The following is a 9,885-nucleotide window of genomic DNA, read 5'->3' on the forward strand; positions in this document are numbered from 1 at the left end:
GTGCTCTCTGACATGTGTTGTAAAAGAACACCAAACACGAATGTGTTTCTGTCTACGTGTGCCACACTTCCTCCTACAATCAAACACTAACGTGTTAAAATTCAACATAACGAGACCTCTTAACACACCCTACTTTCAACTCTAAACCCTGAGGTACTATTCTAAAAGTGGCTAACTCTAAAGTGTAGCGTCAGAGAGCCTAACTACATCATTCAACCTTTACCACATATTCGCCATGATTTAATCTTTACAGTCACACGAATAACAAATTTTTAACATTACTTTCACTTTTACCATATCACGGTATTTCTTAACATTTAAAATAACAGTTCACATGTATATAAGAACATATCAACATGCCGTTAATTTTACACATTTGAAAACATACATTAGTAGTACATTGTTAACTTCTATTCTTTTCAAAGCAAGTGCCAATTCTTTCTACATTGAAATAATACTACATTTCAAAAAGTCTTTCAGACTAAAACTTCTTTCTTGCTAGAATGTTTTAAATAAAATTTATACAATAACTTTTTACAATATTTAAGTCTTTACACAACGCTATTATATATCAACTTTAGTTTTACGCGCGAATAATTGAAAAACATAATAAGAAAATCGGTCACAACTCATTTCTCGCCCTTTTGGCGATAAAGGTAGACCTCGCATGAAGTAAAACTTCTTGAAATCTGCCACTTGCAGTAAGAATGAAAGATTAATTTAAGTTTGCAACGTAACATAAAATTTTACTTATCTTTGTAATATTCGGACATCCTTTTCTGGGCCCAGTCTTTAAAGGTACTGCAGACCGCAGCCTGGTTTATCCTCCTTCTTGTATGGGCTCGCCCTTCAGTGCTTTCCTCTGGAAGCTTCCGTTTTTCACCAGTACGGCCACCCTTGAACACCTTACTTTTCCCCTCTGCTTGTGGTCTTGGCCGTTTGAAGGCAGCTGGTCTTGGCGGAACCGGGAAACTTCTGTCGTGATCCTGCTTGGACCTCGTTGTTGGCCGTTCAAATTTTTCTTGTACTTTTTCCTCCGCCGCTGATGGCCCTTCCGCAGTTCGGCGACTTTTGCTGCGGAGAGTTCTGTCGGATGAGTCAATCTTCCGTTTTAAAGCCGGGTTATAGTTGCCGTCCTTTCTCCTGGTCCTCTTCACATACGTCGTCCTTCTCCCTTCTTCATTCTGGGGGTGTTCGTGAACTCTGTTTTCTGGATGGTGGAACGGCTTCTTTTTCTTTTTACCTTCAATTTTTCCGCGGGGCAATTTTCTTTTCACTTGCTTCTGTCTCTCATTGGCTTGCCCTTGTACTTGTCGTTTTCCCACCTCTGGAACTTGTACCTGCGGTGTCTGCCGTGCCGGATCCTGCAAAAGATCTGAAAAGATTTGCATTTTATTACGATCGAAGTAGGGCTTAATTTGATCAATATTTGCGGAACAAGTTTCACCATTTCTGGCCTTTAACACTACAACAGCGTGAGTTATTTTTTCTATAACATATGGTCCTTCAAATCGTGGAAAAAATTTGGCAGTTTTATCTTCTGGTGCTGAAGAAAGTGAATGCTTAATTTTTAAAACTTCATCCCCTACTTTATAAGTTACTCCCCGTCGTTTCAAGTCATAATATAATTTCTGTTTTCTTTGTGCTACTTCCGTATTCTTTTTTGCTTCTTTTATTAGTTTTTCTATATCACCCATTTTAAATTCTGGGGCTCTTTGTTGCACATAAAATAATTTATCTAACGGTGTTATAATCTTTCTGCCTAGAAATAACTCAGCAGGAGTTTTTCCCGTTGTATCATGTTTTGCGGTCCTAAGGGCGAAAGCAAATTCATTGACATAGTTATCCCAGCTTTTATGAAAATTTTTAACATAACTACGGATAATTTTCACTATATTTCTGTTGACCCGTTCCGCTATATTTGATTGCGGCCGATACGGGACCATTTTTAAATGACGTATGCCCAGTTTTTGGCACATGTCTTCAAATATATTACTTACAAATTGAGGACCATTATCCGATATAACTTTTAGGGGCGCCCCGTATTTTAAAATATATTTATTTAAAATAGAATCAGTAACTAATTTCGCGGAGGCTCGTTTTAAGGGAACAATTTCGGTCCATTTACTAAAATGATCAACCATAACAAGGAGATAGCGACTTTTATTTAACTGACTTTTTGGGAAAGGGCCCAATAAATCGATGCCAATTATTTCATTTGGAAATTCGGATTTAATACTATTTAGAAACCCGGCCGGGCGGAAATTAATATAATTAACGGCTTGACATGTTGGGCAGGACTGGACATACGCCCTTGTTAACTTTTGCAGTTCAGGAAAGTAGACTGCCTCGCGTACGCGTTGGATAGTTTTTCGAATACCAGCATGAGAAGCTAAAGGGCTGTCATGGAGCTCTTGCAGGATATTTAATCTAAGACTAGCTGGGATAACAGGTCGAAATTCGTTGTTGGAATTCGTAGTTTTTGTATAAAATAATAGACCATCTATTAGTTCGTAATGGGCCGCCCTATTTCTTATCGCCACAATATCTTGTTGGCTAAAATTTTCAGGATCCTTCAAATACTCATAAATACTTCCAAACTCAGGATCCTTACCCAGTTCTGTTATTACAGTTTCTCGGGAATTTATTGTACACGCTGTAAGCATTGCAACTTTTACGGTATTACCCTGTTCGTCTAATTTAATTCGTGATAGGGCATCTGCTACGATATTTTCCTTTCCGGGGGTATGCTTGATTACCAGATTATATTCTTGCAACTTGAGTGCCCATCTTATTAACCTTGGGGATAAATTTTTCCCTGAGTACAATCTAGTTACCGCCGCATGATCAGAATATACTGTTATCGGCGCCTTTCCAAAATAGACTCGGAACTTTTGCACTGCTAACAGAACTGCAAGTGCCTCTCTCTCGGTCGCGGAATAGTTTCTTTGTGTTTGATTTAAAGTTCGGCTAAAAAATGCCACGGGCTGCTGATTTTGCGAAAGTACCGCTCCTACCGCATAATCCGAAGCATCCGCTGAAATTTCTAAATTTTCATCCTTTTCAGGAAATTTCAACACAGGGGCTTGCGTTAATGCTTGTTTTAATTTTTCGAAAGCACTATTGGCTTCGGCCGTCCACGAGAATCTTGCCTTTTTCCTTTTTAATTTTAACAATGGCTCAGCGATAGCCGCAAAATCTTTTATAAAGGACCTATAATATGAACAAAGTCCTAGAAAAGAAGAGAGCTTCTTTGCCGTGTTTGGAGTCGGATACTTTTGTACAGCGATTATTTTTGATTCATCTGTCTCGATCCCTTTTTGCGATATTTTGTAACCTAAATATTTTAATTCAGGGGCTGCAAATTTGCACTTTTCGACATTAACTTTTAGACCGGCCTCATTTAATAAAGAAAACACCTGTCTTAAATCCTGTATATGTTGGTCGAGATTATCACTAGTAATAATGATATCGTCTAAATAGATAAATGTGGACTTTCCAAGAACAGGTCTTAACACAATGTCCATGCATCGCTGAAATGTTGCTGGGGCCCCAGAAAGGCCAAACGGCATACGCAAAAATGCATAAGTGCCAGACTTGGTTATAAAAGCAGTCTTAGACACGTCCTCAGGCCCGACCCCTATTTGAAAATAACCATTCGTTAAGTCTAAAGTCGTCATAAATTTGGTTGATTTTATGTTCCTTAAAATTTCTTCTATGATCGGTAACGGATATACCGGATATTTCGTTATGGAATTTAATTTACGGTAATCAATAGCGAATCTCCACCTTTTTGGATGCTCCAAAGGATAATCATTATTTTTCTTACATAAAACCACCGGGCTAGCATAACTACTTGAGATGGGCGTTATGATCTTTTTACGTAGCATATCGGTAATATGCCATTCTATAATTTTTTCCTTATTCTTATCATACCGGTATGGTTTTTGACGAACCGGCAATGCATCTCCGGTGTCAATACTATGGTTAGTAACCTGAGTAAATCCTGGAATATCACTAAATAAGGAAGCAAATTCACTTACCACTTGTCGGATTCTATCTTGCTCGTCATTAGGCAGGTGGTCAAGATTTAACCTTGGCGGTTCAACCTTTTCTACACGCACTGGTTTCATTGTCAGCCTAAGGGACGCTTCATTAAAATCCAGTGTAGCTTGTGCGTCTGAAAGAAAGTCTATTCCTAGGATTAAATGTGCTTGCAAATTCTTTACTATAAAAAACATCACCTTTACTTGTTCGTCCTTGATACGGATATATAAAGGTACTTTACCTACGCACTTACATTCTTTTCCTTGCGCCGCTAATACTGTCGTATTATCCGCATTATATATGCGGTATTTGCGAAAATACTTTCTAAAAAAGACTTCTGCCACACAGGAACACTGCGCGCCGGTATCCAGGAGTGCGGTGGCCGGGATATTATTTACCAAGACTTCAATCTTCGGAAGAGTCAAATTTTTCACCATTACTGTATTTATCTTGTAGGAAGAGGGGTTTTCGTGGCCTTCGGATTTCCGCACCCTCTCGTCAGCAGAAATCCGTTTTAGTTTAAATTATTTTTCCTTTCCGTGCTTTCCTTCTTTTTTCCCTGGCCTTGAGACTTTTTTCCTGGGTTTCTATTGAACTGTCGACGTTCGCCGGCTGTTTTTGAATGCTCGGGTTTCCTTGCCCACTGATTCGCTTTTTCTCCGTAGCCGTATGCTTGAGTTTGTTGTAGTCTTGGCGTACCAAATTGGTTTCGCTGTTGATATTGGCGTCTTCTTTCGACGTCCGCCGTTCTTCTACTTTCAAACTGGATTGCTAGCTCAAATAACTTTTCCAGTGTAGTCGGATTTCTTAATTCAATAAAGTCTTGCACTTGGGGTAGTAACCTCGGCAAAATCACTTGAATTATTTCAGGATCCGGACGGTTTCCATACAAGAGCTTGAAAACGTGAATTTTTCTTAAAATAAAGCTCGACAGGTTTTCGATTCTTTGTTGATATATGCTGAAAAGTTCCGTTTCTTACAACAGGGAAGGCTTTTAGTAGGGCAGTCTTGAAATTTTCATAAGTATAGGTGGGACTTCCTGCTTGACCCTAGAGACTTCTGCCGATACATTTGAACCAGTTAAGCGCTTGGCCCCTCAAAGCGCTGGTAGCTAAGGTAACTTTTTGAAACTCGTGCACGGGGTAGAGCATGAAGTGGTCATCCAATTTTTCCAAAAAACTGGTTACCGGTGAGTTTCCATTAAACGTTGCTTCTGGTTTCATCGAAGCGCGCATGGTCTGGACGATGTACCCAAATCCTTCCAGGGCGGCAGCTGGCATTTCTGGATTCTGAGTCGTTTCTGCAGGCAGCACAGGTTCTTCTTGAAACTCGGCCATGGTTATTCTTCTACGTTGGGCGCCACTATCAGGTTCAATGTTTCTTCTAACCTTCTTCGGAAACATACAAGGACCTGACTAAGAACAGAGAGCTTACTAAAGCTATGTTCACTAATTGTAGTAAGTAGACAGGATACAGACGAAGGGTATACAAAACCCTTTATTTTTCTTAATATACAATGACTTCCGTACTTCGGAATACAATGACCCTCCACTCGGGGTCTAACGTAAAAGATATCAAAATAAAACTAAACTCTAATTTAACTTTAGAATAACACACGTGTAAGATTGGCCTTATAATAACAGGAAGCGTATGTAGCACAGAGACTGTGAACACTACAATACGTTTAATTTATCAAGAGGATTAAAACCTCTGGCCTGGAAGGCAAATAGCAACTGCGTAACTTCTAAGGTAAGCGGCCTGCTTCGAACTCACTGCTTCCTCTCTCTTTCGCTTGGCAAAAAGGCCACACTTAAATACTTGGCGTTCGCCAGACAAACTTTGCATAAAATCCTTCACTCTTATAATTCTGGCCGGAAGTAGAAAATAAGAAGTGATAGTAAAGATTTAAAATAAATTAAACGTTAGTAAAACTTAAGATCCTTACAAGTTGTCTTAATCTTAAAAAAAGAAAAAGAAAGAGCTGCAAAAAAGAAACTTCTTTAGATTAATTCGCAAACAACTGCATATGCAAATCACGTTTGAAAATCTGAAACACACAGATAAATCTTTCTGTTCCGAGACTGGTAAAAATCATGGATTTGACAATTCTCTAGAAAAGGTAAATTAATGATCAGCCGAAAGATTAATAATCGTTGTAAGAAAGGCAGTTGTGCTTTATCATCTTTTACCACATACTTTCGCGGTATAATTTGGAGCACGTTCGACTAGCAACTGGAACGACCGAAATTTGGATCCTGGCTAGGGTAATGCACATGTTTCAGTCTTCGACAAAGTTAATAACTGTGCAAGTTCTGTGAATAACTAACGCTGTGACAGCGGAGCGTACTAAAGCGAAAAGCAGCACGGGAAACTCAATTTATAGACATTTCTAACTTAACAATAAAATGCCGTCTTTTCTGTTCTTTGTTTTAAATAGCTCAAGCTATTTTGCACAGTGAGGGCGTAGTTCTAGGTCTGGTTGTTTTAAATAGCTACTGAACTTAAAGCTCTACAAGTGTTTTATGTTTCAGTTCCTAAAAATCAAATGGTGAATAAGCTAATATTGTATCATGCTCTGTGATTATTTAGACTACAACTAATCACAGAAATATAATAAAGCTGACAAGTTACAATTTTTATAATTAAAACTTTTGTAGCGCAAAGCTAGTTTGAGGTTAAACAGGATTAACTTTGCTGGATTCGTCAAACGTATCTTAAAATTCAAGAAGAAAGACTCAATTAGCAGTCTTATTCTAATTGTATCTGTCAGAGAAAATATACTTTCAGAAGGAAATTATCTTTGAAAATGATTACTGCTGAATTTATTGCAAGAAAAGTAGGGAACTATAACATACCTCTACTTATGATTCAGTTATGACGAAACTGTAGATTACGCTGGTACAATAATTAGATTTGCAGACTATAAAAATTCATTCTTTTGTTAGAAATAATACATTATGTCGGTAAATACCGTATTTACAACTGTTGGTCTTCGAATACACTTCTAACCGGAAAAATATTTTAAATAAGGCATTCTATCATTTTGAAAAAAAAAATAATAATATTAAAATGACCATATCCTTAGAATTTATGATAGACAGTCTCGCGCGCTGGAGATAAAAATATTTTTTTCTTCCGTCAAGTTTTGCCATTGCTCTCGCTTCGAAATCGTTGAGTTTGTTAATCAAATATTCGTTGAAGTGTTACAAAATATGACATCTATAATAAAACAAATTTCAAATTCCAAATTAGGGCTTCCAGACGCCCATAATCCATTAAAAATTACGTTATTCAAAACTTGATGGTTCTAGGTACCGTTGTTTTACGACAATGTGAGAAACATACACACAGTTATGCAGATTTTTTTTCATTATTTAATTTCTTTAAATATAACACAGGGTGAAAAAATTTGGTGGCAACAATTTGAAAATTGAACAGATATTTAAAGTTTCCAACGCAAAATGCCAAAACGAAATTAATAGCCCTACTAGGATAAAAAACAAAAACAAAAACAAAACAAAAAAAAAATCGGAAATCATCGGATTTTACATTATGCCAAAAGTGCATTTTTTAATGTTCTGTGTGTTACCGTTATTTATTAAATATCATGTTCTTCGCACTTAAACCATAACATTCAAATCAACAGCAATATCACAAAATATTTAAAACTGTATATGTTTAGAATTTCCGATATACAGTCTCGAGTGCTGGATATAAATTTTTTTTTTTTTTTCATTTTTCCGTACAGTGTTGCCATTGCTCGCTTTGAAATCGTTGAGTTTGTTAATCAAAAACTCATTTATCAAAATGTTAATCAAAATGTTTGTTAATCAAAATGTGAAATAGATAATAAAACAGATTCCAAATTGGGGTTTCCAAATGCCCCAATTTGGGGCATTCAAGTGGAGACGTACGTTATTTAAAATTTGACGGCTCTAGGTACCATTGTTTTATCACAATGCGAGAAATATGCATACATTTATGCAGATTATTCATTATATAATTTCTTTAAATATAATACGGTGGGATAATATTTGGTGGTAACAATTTAAAACGTGAGTAGCCATTTATAGTAAATCAACGCAAAATGCCTAAACGAAATTAATAGCCTTCCTGGGAAAATTTGCCCTTTAAGTTAAAAAAAAAAAAAAAAAAAAAAAAAAAAATCTGAAATGTTTCAGATTTTAAATTACGTCCAAAGGGGCGTTTTTTAACATTTTGTGTGTTACCTTTCTTTATTAAATATCATGTTCCTCGCACTTAAACCATAAGATCCAGTGCAACAGCAATATCGCAAAATAGTTTTAAAACGAGCCTATCTTTAGAATTTCCGATACAGAGACTCACGCGCTGGAGATAAAAATGTTTTTTCTGCACAACGTTGCCATTGCTCGCTTTGAAATCCTTGAGTTTGTTAATCAAAAATTCGTCAAAGTTTTAAAAAATAGGAAATCGATCATAAAACAAATTTCAAATTTCAAATTTGGTCTTCCACATGCTCATATTCGTTGGAGGATTACGTTATTCAAAATTCGATGACTCTATGTACCGTTGTTTTATCACAATACGAGAAATATACATACATTTATGCAGATTTTTCATTATTTAATTTCTTCAAATATAATGCAGGACTCTAACATTTTATGGCAACAGTTTGAAAAGTGAACCGACATTTATCCGTCCGACGCAAAATGCCAAAACGAAACTAATAGTCCTTCGGGATTCAAATCCCTTTGGACTAAAAAAAAAAGTATTTTGTACAACTTGCGAGGTTTGACTTTTAATACTTCTGCTGTATGCAGGTTTTAGAATTGTTAAGATGAAACTTTGATACTTTTAGTAAATAAGCCTTTAAACACTGTTTATTCGTAATTTCTGAACTAATTATAGTGCTATCTCTCAAGGTGATTATATATGTATTTTTCACTCAGTTGCTGTAGCTTGTGTCTGCTTTTGAGTTAAATCTTGAAATTCCCTTTTTGCTCATTTTAATTGATTTTTTTGAAACATCCCCACGTACATATGTTGTACGTTGTGACTTATCTCACGTGTTTGACAGTAACATTAGAACTTGCCCATGAAATTAATCGTTACAAGGAGAACAATCGTTGGCCAGTCGTTGGCAAGATCCTTGAGGACAGTACGACAGGGCTCAGTTCCGCCCCCAATTGTAATGAAGAGCACCCCGGGGAACGGGTCCGAGGGTCTTCAACCCCTCTTCCCCTACCACTAATCTCTCGAGAGGACTTTTGGCTAGCCGCATATTTAGAAGGCACCCCTGCGTTCGGATAAATACCTAAACATATTTGATGATTATGCTGAAAAATGAAAGTCAAGTATGCCTGCATTTGAACTTGCAGGATGTTATAAAAAGGATAATTTTCCTGCTCCATGTAGTTGACTGGTTATTTAAAATAATGTAGGTTCAGAAGGTAACTTAGTAACTGAGTGAAACTTCATAAAATACTGTTTTTTAAAAGTTAAATGATAAAAGTGATTATGTATTTTATCTTAGATTAATTACGTCAAATAATATAAGACAACAGTTTGCATTTTATGTTAAAGAAAAATATAGTTTGATGACATTTCTATTCTAAAATCTTAAGTAGTATACGTCTCGAGGTAGCTTTAAATAAAATTCTGCTCTTCATCTAAAGGTAAACGAAGATGTGCATAAATGATGAAATTTTCTTAAAAAACATATTCTTTTTCTAAAAAACATCATCATCCGATGAAGATAAGAATTGAAAACTATATATTGTTGCGAAATATGTAGTGATATATAGTAAAGTATACCAGCTGCGGTGAGACAGCTTTCCCGCAAAGCTTGGTTAAGGT

General features: G+C 36.4%; 1 protein-coding gene across 1 annotated transcript in view; it reads left to right on the forward strand.

Moving 5' to 3' along the window:
- The window catches only part of LOC118189388 (uncharacterized), a 45,729-nt gene that overhangs the window by 12,149 nt on the left and 23,695 nt on the right, over nucleotides 1–9,885 (forward strand). The gene's annotated exons all lie outside the window — the stretch shown is intronic.

This window comes from Stegodyphus dumicola, chromosome 4 (genome assembly GCF_044657685.1).
Source record: "Stegodyphus dumicola isolate Sdum_Otavi_A_Nest chromosome 4, ASM4465768v1".
Taxonomy (NCBI): Eukaryota; Metazoa; Arthropoda; class Arachnida; order Araneae; family Eresidae; genus Stegodyphus; species Stegodyphus dumicola.